The sequence below is a fragment of the Narcine bancroftii genome, assembly GCF_036971445.1.
Source record: "Narcine bancroftii isolate sNarBan1 chromosome 8 unlocalized genomic scaffold, sNarBan1.hap1 SUPER_8_unloc_3, whole genome shotgun sequence".
Taxonomy (NCBI): Eukaryota; Metazoa; Chordata; class Chondrichthyes; order Torpediniformes; family Narcinidae; genus Narcine; species Narcine bancroftii.
Genome location: NW_027211806.1, coordinates 1,325,229 through 1,334,329, shown reverse-complemented (window position 1 = coordinate 1,334,329; position 9,101 = coordinate 1,325,229).

The following is a 9,101-nucleotide window of genomic DNA, read 5'->3' as shown; positions in this document are numbered from 1 at the left end:
TTCTGGAGATAGTCTGTTTCTCGAGTGAGTCTGTTTCTCGAGTGAGTCTGTTTCTCGAGTGAGTCTGTTTCTGGAGAGAGACTGTTTCTGGAGAGAGACTGTTTCTGTAGAGAGTGTGTTTCTGGAGAGAGTGTGTTTCTGGAGTGATTATGTTTATGGAATTAGTCTGTTTCTGGAGAGTGTCCCTTTCTGGAGAGAGTCTGTTTCTGGAGTGAGTCTCTTTCTGAATAGAGTCTGTTTCTGGAGAGAGTCTGAATCTGAAGTGAGTCTACTTCTGGAATGATTATGTTTATGGAGTGATTCTGATTCTTATGTCACCATGTTTGTTTGGTTATCTGTTTCTGGAGAGAGTCAGTTTGTGGAGTACGTCTGGTACCGGATTGTGTCTGTTTCTGGAGAGTGTAGGTTTCTGGAGAGAGTCTGTTTCTGGAGAGAGTCTGTTTCTGGAGAGAGTCTGTTTCTGGAGTGAGTCCGTTTCTGGATTCATTCTGTTTCTGGATAGTGTCTGTTTCTAGAGTGAGTTTGTTTCTGGAGTTAGTCGGAATTTGAAATGAGCCTGTTTCAGTAGTGGGACTGTTTCTGGAGTGAATCTGCCTCTGGAGTGATTATGGTTATGGAGTGAATGTGATTCTTATGTCACCATTTTTATTTCGTCTACCTGTTTCTGCAGAGCGTCTCTTTGTGGAGTGGGTCTGTTTCCAGATTGTGTCTGTTTGTATGTTCTGGAGTGTGTCTTTTTCTGAAGTGTGTCTGTTTTCTGAGTGATTCTCTTTCTGGAGAATGTCTCTTTCTGGAGAGTGTCTGTTTCTTATATGATTCTGAATCTGTCGTTAGTCTGCTTCTGGAGTGATTATGTTTATGGAGTGAGTCTGATTCTTATGTGACCATGTTTGTTTAGTCTATATGTTTCTGGAGAGAGTCTGTTTGTGGAGTAGGTCTGTTTCTGGATTGAGTCTGGTTCTGGATAGTGTCTGTTCCTGGAGTAAGCCTCTTTCTGGAGAGAGACTGTTTCGGGAGTTATACTGTTAATGGGTTGAGTCTGTTTCTTATGTGACCATGTTTTCTGAGTGTATCTGTTTCTGGATTGTGTCTGTTTCTGGAGAGTGTCTGTTTCTTACATGAGTCTGGATCTGAAGTGAGTCTGTTTCTCTAATGCGTCTGTTCGTATAGTGAGTCTCTTTCTGGATTGAGTGTTTCTGGAATGAGACTCTTTCTGGAGAGAGTCTGCTGCTGGAGTGATTATGTGTGTTGGGTGTTTCAGATTCTTATGTGACCATTATTCTTGAGTGAATTTGTTTCTGGAGAGAGTCTGTTCTGGAGAGTTCCTGTTTCTGGAGTTAGCCTTTTTCTGGAGTGCTTCTGTTTGTTTTAGTGATTCTTTTTCTGGAGAGTGTCTTTTTCTGTAGAGTGTTTGTTTCTCGGGAGTGTCTGTTTTTCATATGGGTCTGAATCTGAAGTGAGTCTAATTCTGGAATGAGCCGGTTTCTGGAGTGATTATGTTTATGGAGTGAATCTGATCCTTACGTGACGATGTTTTTTTAGTGAACCAGTTTCTGGAGATAGTCTGTTTCTTGAGTGAGTCTGTTTCTCGAGTGAGTCTGTTTCTCGAGTGAGTCTGTTTCTCGAGTGAGTCTGTTTCTCGAGTGAGTCTGTTTCTGGAGAGAGTCTGTTTCTGGAGAGAGTTTGTTTCTGGAGAGAATGTGTTTCTGGAGTGATTATGTTTATTGAATTAGTCTGTTTCTGGAGAGTGTCCGTTTCTGGAGAGAGTCTGTTTCTGGAGTGAGTCTGTTTCTGGATAGAGTCTGTTTCTGGAGAGAGTCTGAATCTGAAGTGAGTCTACTTCTGGAATGATTATGTTTATGGAGTGAGTCTGATTCTTATGTCACCACGTTTGTTTGGTTATCTTTTTCTGGAGAGAGTCAGTTTGTGGAGTACGTCTGGTACCGGATTGTGTCTGTTTCTGGAGAGTGTAGGTTTCTGGAGAGAGTCTGTTTGTGGACAGAGTCTGTTTCTGGAGAGAGTCTGTTTCTGGAGTGAGTCCGTTTCTGGATTCATTCTGTTTCTGGATAGTGTCTGTTTATAGAGTGAGTTTGTTTCTGGAGTTAGTCTGAATTTGAAATGAGCCTGTTTAAGTAGTGGGACTGTTTCTGGAGTGAATCTGCTTCTGGAGTGATTATGGTTATGGAGTGAATGTGATTCTTATGTCACCATTTTTACTTATCTAGAGGGAGTATGTTTCTGTAGTGTGTCTGTTTCTGAATAGTGTCTGTTTTTGAGTGATTCTGTTTCTGGACAGTGTCTGTTCCTGGAAGGTGATCTGTTTCTTAAATGATTCTGAATCTGACGTGAGCCTGCTTTTGGAATCAGTTTGTTCCTGGAGTGAGTGTCTTTCTGGATTGAGTGTTTCTGCAATGAGTCTTTTTTTGGATTGAGTGTTTCTGGAATGAGTGTCTTTGTGGAGAGAGTCTGCTGCTGGAGTTATTAATGTTTGTGGAGTGTTTCAGATTCTTATGTGACCATTATTTCTTGAGTGAATTTGTTTCTGGAGAGAGTCTATTTCTGGAGAGTTCCTGTTTCTGGAGTTAGCGTTTTTCAGGAGTGCGTCTGTTTGTTTTAGTGATTCTTTTTCTGGAGAGTGTCTGTTTCTGTAGAGTGTTTGTTTCTCGGGAGTGTCTGTTTTTCATATGGGTCTGAATCTGAAGTGAGTCTAATTCTGGAATGAGCCGGTTTCTGGAGTGATTATGTTTATGGAGTGATTCTGATCCTTACGTGACGATGTTTTTTTAGTGAACCAGTTTCTGGAGATAGTCTGTTTCTCGAGTGAGTCTGTTTCTGGAGAGAGACTGTTTCTGGAGAGAGTGTGTTTCTGGAGAGAATGTGTTTCTGGAGTGATTATGTTTATGGAATTAGTCTGTTTCTGGAGAGTGTCCGTTTCTGGAGAGAGTCTGTTTCTGGAGTGAGTCTGTTTCTGGATAGAGTCTGTTTCTGGAGTGAACCTGTTTCAGTAGTCGGACTGTTTCTGGAGTGAATCTGCTTCTGGAGTGATTATGTTTATGGAGTGAATGTGATTCTTATGTCACCATTTTTATTTCGTCTACCTGTTTCTGCAGAGCGTCTGTTTGTGGAGTGGGTCTGTTTCCAGATTGTGTCTGTTTGAGGAGAGAGTATCTTCTGGAGTGTGTCTTTTTCTGAAGTGTGTCTGTTTTCTGAGTGATTCTCGTTCTGCAGAATGTCTCTTTCTGGAGAGTGTCTGTTTCTTATATGATTCTGAATCTGTCGTGAGTCTGCTTCTGGAGTGATTATGTTTATGGAGTGAGTCTGATTCTTATGTGACCATGTTTGTTTAGTCTATATGTTTCTGGAGAGAGTCTGTTTGTGGAGTAGGTCTGTTTCTGGATTGAGTCTGGTTCTGGATAGTGTCTGTTCCTGGAGTAAGCCTCTTTCTGGAGTGCTTCTGTTTGTTTTAGTGATTCTTTTTCTGGAGAGTGTCTGTTTCTGTAGAGTGTTTGTTTCTCTGGAGTGTCTGTTTTTCATATGGGTCTGAATCTGAAGTGAGTCTAATTCTGGAATGAGCCGGTTTCTGGAGTGATTTTGTTTATGGAGTGATTCTGATCCTCTCGAGACGATGTTTTTTTAGTGGACCAGTTTCTGGAGATAGTCTGTTTCTCGAGTGAGTCTGTTTCTCGAGTGAGTCTGTTTCTCGAGTGAGTCTGTTTCTGGAGAGAGACTGTTTCTGGAGAGAGACTGTTTCTGGAGAGAGACTGTTTCTGGAGAGAGTGTGTTTCTGGAGAGAGTGTGTTTCTGGAGTGATTATGTTTATGGAATTAGTCTGTTTCTGGAGAGTGTCCCTTTCTGGAGAGAGTCTGTTTCTGGAGTGAGTCTCTTTCTGAATAGAGTCTGTTTCTGGAGAGAGTCTGAATCTGAAGTGAGTCTACTTCTGGATTGATTATGTTTATGGAGTGATTCTGATTCTTATTCACCATGTTTGTTTGGTTATCTGTTTCTGGAGAGAGTCAGTTTGTGGAGTTCGTCTGGTACCGGATTGTGTCTGTTTCTGGAGAGTGTAGGTTTCTGGAGAGAGTCTGTTTCTGGAGAGAGTCTGTTTCTGGAGAGAGTCTGTTTCTGGAGTGAGTCCGTTTCTGGATTCATTCTGTTTCTGGATAGTGTCTGTTTCTAGAGTGAGTTTGTTTCTGGAGTTAGTCGGAATTTGAAATGAGCCTGTTTCAGTAGTGGGACTGTTTCTGGAGTGAATCTGCCTCTGGAGTGATTATGGTTATGGAGTGAATGTGATTCTTATGTCACCATTTTTATTTCGTCTACCTGTTTCTGCAGAGCTTCTGTTTGTGGAGTGGGTCTGTTTCCAGATTGTGTCTGTTTGTAGAGAGAGCATGTTCTGGAGTGTGTCTTTTTCTGAAGTGTGTCTGTTTTCTGAGTGATTCTCTTTCTGGAGAATGTCTCTTTCTGGAGAGTGTCTGTTTCTTATATGATTCTGAATCTGTCGTGAGTCTGCTTCTGGAGTGATTATGTTTATGGAGTGAGTCTGATTCTTATGTGACCATGTTTGTTTAGTCTAAATGTTTCTGGAGAGAGTCGGTTTGTGGAGTAGGTCTGTTTCTGGATTGAGTCTGGTTCTGGATAGTGTCTGTTCCTGGAGTAAGCCTCTTTCTGGAGAGAGACTGTTTCGGGAGTTATACTGTTAATGGGTTGAGTCTGTTTCTTATGTGACCATGTTTTCTGAGTGTATCTGTTGCTGGATCGTGTCTGTTTCTGGAGAGTGTCTGTTTCTTACATGAGTCTGGATCTGAAGTGAGTCTGATTCTCTAATGCGTCTGTTCCTATAGTGAGTCTCTTTCTGGATTGAGTGTTTCTGGAATGAGACTCTTTCTGGAGAGAGTCTGCTGCTGGAGTGATTATGTGTGTGGGGTGTTTCAGATTCTTATGTGACCATTATTCTTGAGTGAATTTGTTTCTGGAGAGAGTCTGTTCTGGAGAGTTCGTGTTTCTGGAGTTAGCCTTTTTCTGGAGTGCTTCTGTTTGTTTTAGTGATTCTTTTTCTGGAGAGTGTCTGTTTCTGTAGAGTGTTTGTTTCTCGGGAGTGTCTGTTTTTCATATGGGTCTGAATCTGAAGTGAGTCTAATTCTGGAATGAGCCGGTTTCTGGAGTGATTATGTTTATGGAGTGAATCTGATCTTTACGTGACGATGTTTTTTTAGTGAACCATTTTCTGGAGATAGTCTGTTTCTCGAGTGAGTCTGTTTCTCGAGTGAGTCTGTTTCTCGAGTGAGTCTGTTTCTCGAGTGAGTCTGTTTCTCGAGTGAGTCTGTTTCTGGAGAGAGTCTGTTTCTGGAGAGAGTGTGTTTCTGGAGTGATTATGTTTATATAATTAGTCTGTTTCTGGAGAGTGTCCCTTTCTGGAGAGAGTCAGTTTCTGGAGTGTGTCTGTTTCTGGATAGAGTCTGTTTCTGGAGAGAGTCTGAATCTGAAGTGAGTCTACTTCTGGAATGATTATGTTTATGGAGTGAGTCTGATTCTTATGTCACCACGTTTGTTTGGTTAGCTTTTTCTGGAGAGAGTCAGTTTGTGGAGTACGTCTAGTACCGGATTGTGTCTGTTTCTGGAGAGTGTATGTTTCTGGAGAGAGTGTGTTTCTGGAGAGAGTCTGTTTCTGGAGAGAGTCTGTTTCTGGAGTGAGTCCGTTTCTGGATTCATTCTGTTTCTGGATAGTGTCTGTTTCTAGAGTGAGTTTGTTTCTGGAGTTAGTCTGAATTTGAAATGAGCCTGTTTCAGTGGTGGGACTGTTTCTGGAGTGAATCTGCTTCTGGAGTGATTATGGTTATGGAGTGAATGTGATTCTTATGTCACCATTTTTATTTAGTCTATCTGATTCTAGAGGGAGTATGTTTCTGTAGTGTGTCTGTTTCTGAATAGTGTCTGTTTTTGAGTGATTCTGTTTCTGGACAGTGTCTGTTCCTGGAGAGTTTCTGTTTCTTAAATGATTCTGAATCTGACGCGAGCCTGCTTTTGGAATCAGTTTGTTCCTGGAGTGAGTGTCTTTCTGGATTGAGTGTTTCTGCAATGAGTCTCTTTTTGGATTGAGTGTTTTTGGAATGAGTCTCTTTGTGGAGAGAGTATGCTGCTGGAGTGATTATGTTTGTGGAGTTTTTCAGATTCTTACGTGACCATGTTTCTTGAATGAATCTGTTTCTGGAGAGAGTCTGTTTATGGAGTGAACCTGTTTCAGTAGTCGGACTGTTTCTGGAGTGAATCTGCTTCTGAATGATTTTGTTTATGGAGTGAATGTGATTCTTATGTCACCATTTTTATTTCGTCTACCTGTTTCTGCAGAGCGTCTGTTTGTGGAGTGGGTCTGTTTCCAGATTGTGTCTGTTTGTGGAGAGAGTATGTTCTGGAGTGTGTCTTTTTCTGAAGTGTGTCTGTTTTCTGAGTGATTCTCTTTCTGGAGAATGTTTCTTTCTGGAGAGTGTCTGTTTCTTATATGATTCTGAATCTGTCGTGAGTCTGCTTCTGGAGTGATTATGTTTATGGAGTGAGTCTGATTCTTATGTGACCATGTTTGTTTAGTCTATATGTTTCTGGAGAGTGTCTGTTTGTGGTGTAGGTCTGTTTCTGGATTGAGTCTGGTTCTGGATAGTGTCTGTTCCTGGAGTAAGCCTCTTTCTGGAGAGAGACTGTTTCGGGAGTTATAGTGTTAATGGGTTGAGTCTGTTTCTTATGTGACCATGTTTTCTGAGTGTATCTGTTTCCTGATCGTGTCTGTTTCTGGAGAGTGTCTGTTTCTTACATGAGTCTGGATCTGAAGTGAGTCTGTTTCTCTAATGCGTCTGTTCCAACAGTGAGTCTCTTTCTGGATTGAGTGTTTCTGGTATGAGACTCTTTCTGGAGAGAGTCTGCTGCTGGAGTGATTATGTGTGTGGGGTGTTTCATATTCTTATGTGACCATTATTCTTGAGTGAATTTGTTTCTGGAGAGAGTCTGTTTCTGGAGAGTTCCTGTTTCTGGAGTTATCCTTTTTCTGGAGTGCGTCTGTTTGTTTTAGTGATTCTTTTTCTGGAGAGTGTCTGTTTCTGTAGAGTGTTTGTTTCTCGGGAGTGTCTGTTTTTCATATGGGTCTGAATCTGAAGTGAGTCTAATTCTGGAATGAGCCGGTTTCTGGAGTGATTATGTTTATGGAGTGATTCTGATCCTTAGTGAACCAGTTTCTGGAGATAGTCTGTTTCTCGAGTGAGTCTGTTTCTGGAGAGAGACTGTTTCTGGAGAGAGTGTGTTTCTGGAGAGAGTGTGTTTCTGGAGTGATTATGTTTATGGAATTAGTCTGTTTCTGGAGAGTGTCCGTTTCTGGAGAGAGTCTGAATCTGAAGTGAGTCTACTTCTGGAATGATTATGTTTATGGTGTGAATCTGATTCTTATGTCACCATGTTTGTTTGGTCTATCTGTTTCTGGAGAGAGTCAGTTTGTGGAGTACGTCTGGTACCGGATTGTGTCTGTTTCTGGAGACTGTAGGTGTCTTAAGTGAGTCTGTTTCTGGAGAGAGTCTGCTTCTGGAGTGAGTCCATTTCTGGATTCATTCTGTTTCTGGATAGTGTCTGTTTCTAGAGTGAGTTTGTTTCTGGAGTTAGTCTGAATTTTAAATGAGCCTGTTTCAGTAGTGGGTCAGTTTCTGGAGTGTGACTGGTTCTGGTGTGATTATGTTTAGGGAGTGAATGTGATTCGTATGTCACCATTTTTATTTAGTTTATCTGTTTCTGGAGAGAGTATGTATCTGGAGTGTGCCTGTTTCTGAAGTGTGTCTGTTTTTTGAGTGATTCTGTTTCTGGAGAGCGTCTGTTTCTGGAATGAGTCCATTTCTGGATTCAGTCTGTTTCTGGATAGTGTCAGTTTCTGGAGTGAGTCTGTTTCTGGAATGAGTCTGAATTTGAAATGAGCCAGTTTCATTAGTGGGTCTCTTTCTGGAGTGAGTCTGCTTCTGGTGTGATCATGTTTATGGAGTCAATGTGATTCGTATGTCACCATTTTTATTTAGTTTATCTGTTTCTGGAGAGAGTATGTTTCTGGAGTGTGGCTGTTTCTGAAGTGTGTCTGTTTTTTGAGTGATTCTGTTTCTGGAGAGTGTCTGTTCCTGAAGAGAGTCTGTTCCTGGAGAGAGTCTGTTTCTGGAGAGAGTCTGTTTCTGGAGTGAGTCCCTTTCTAGATTGAGTCTTTTTCTGGATAGTGTCCTTTTCTGGAAATTGTCTGTTTCTGGAGTAAGCCTCTTTCTGGAGAGACCCTCTTTCGGGAGTGATATTGATTATGGATTGAGTATGTTTCATATGTGACCATCTTTTCTGAGTGTTTCTGTTTCAGGAATGTGTCTTTTTTTTGAGTGAATATCTTTCTGGAGAGTGTCTTTTTCTGGAGAGTGTCTCTTTCTGGAGTAAGCCTGTTGCTGGAGTGATTATGGTTATGGATTCAGGCTGATTATGTTTATGAGTGAATCTGTTTCTAGAGAGAGTCTGTGTTTGGTGTGTGTCTCTTCTTCGATTTAGCCTGTTTCTGGAGTACGTCAAGTTCTGGAGTGTGTCTGTTTCTGGAAAGAGTCTCTTTGTGGAGAGAGTCTGCTACTGGAGTTATTATGTTAATGGAGTGTTTCAGATTCTTATGTGACCATGTTTATTGAGTGATTCTGTTTCTGGAGAGAGTCTGTATCTGGTATAAGTCTGTTTTTATATTGAGTCTGTTTCCGGAGAGAGTCTGTTTCTGGGGAGAGTCTGTTTCTGGAGAGAGTCTGTTTCTGGAGTGAGTCCGTTTCTGGATTGAGTCTGTTTCTGGATAGTGTCCTTTTCTGGAGATTGTCTGTTTCTGGAGAGACGGTGTTTCGGGAGTGATACTTTTTATGGATTGAGTATGTTTATTACGTGACCATGTTTTCTGAGTGTATCTGTTTCTGGAGTGTGTCTATATTTTGAGTGAATCTCTTTCTGGAGAGTGTCTGTTTCTGTAGAGTGTCTCTTTCTGGAGTAAGCCTGTTACTGGAGTGATTATGTTTTTGGATTCAGGTTGATTATGCTTATGATTGACACTTTTTCTGGAGAGAGTCTGTTTT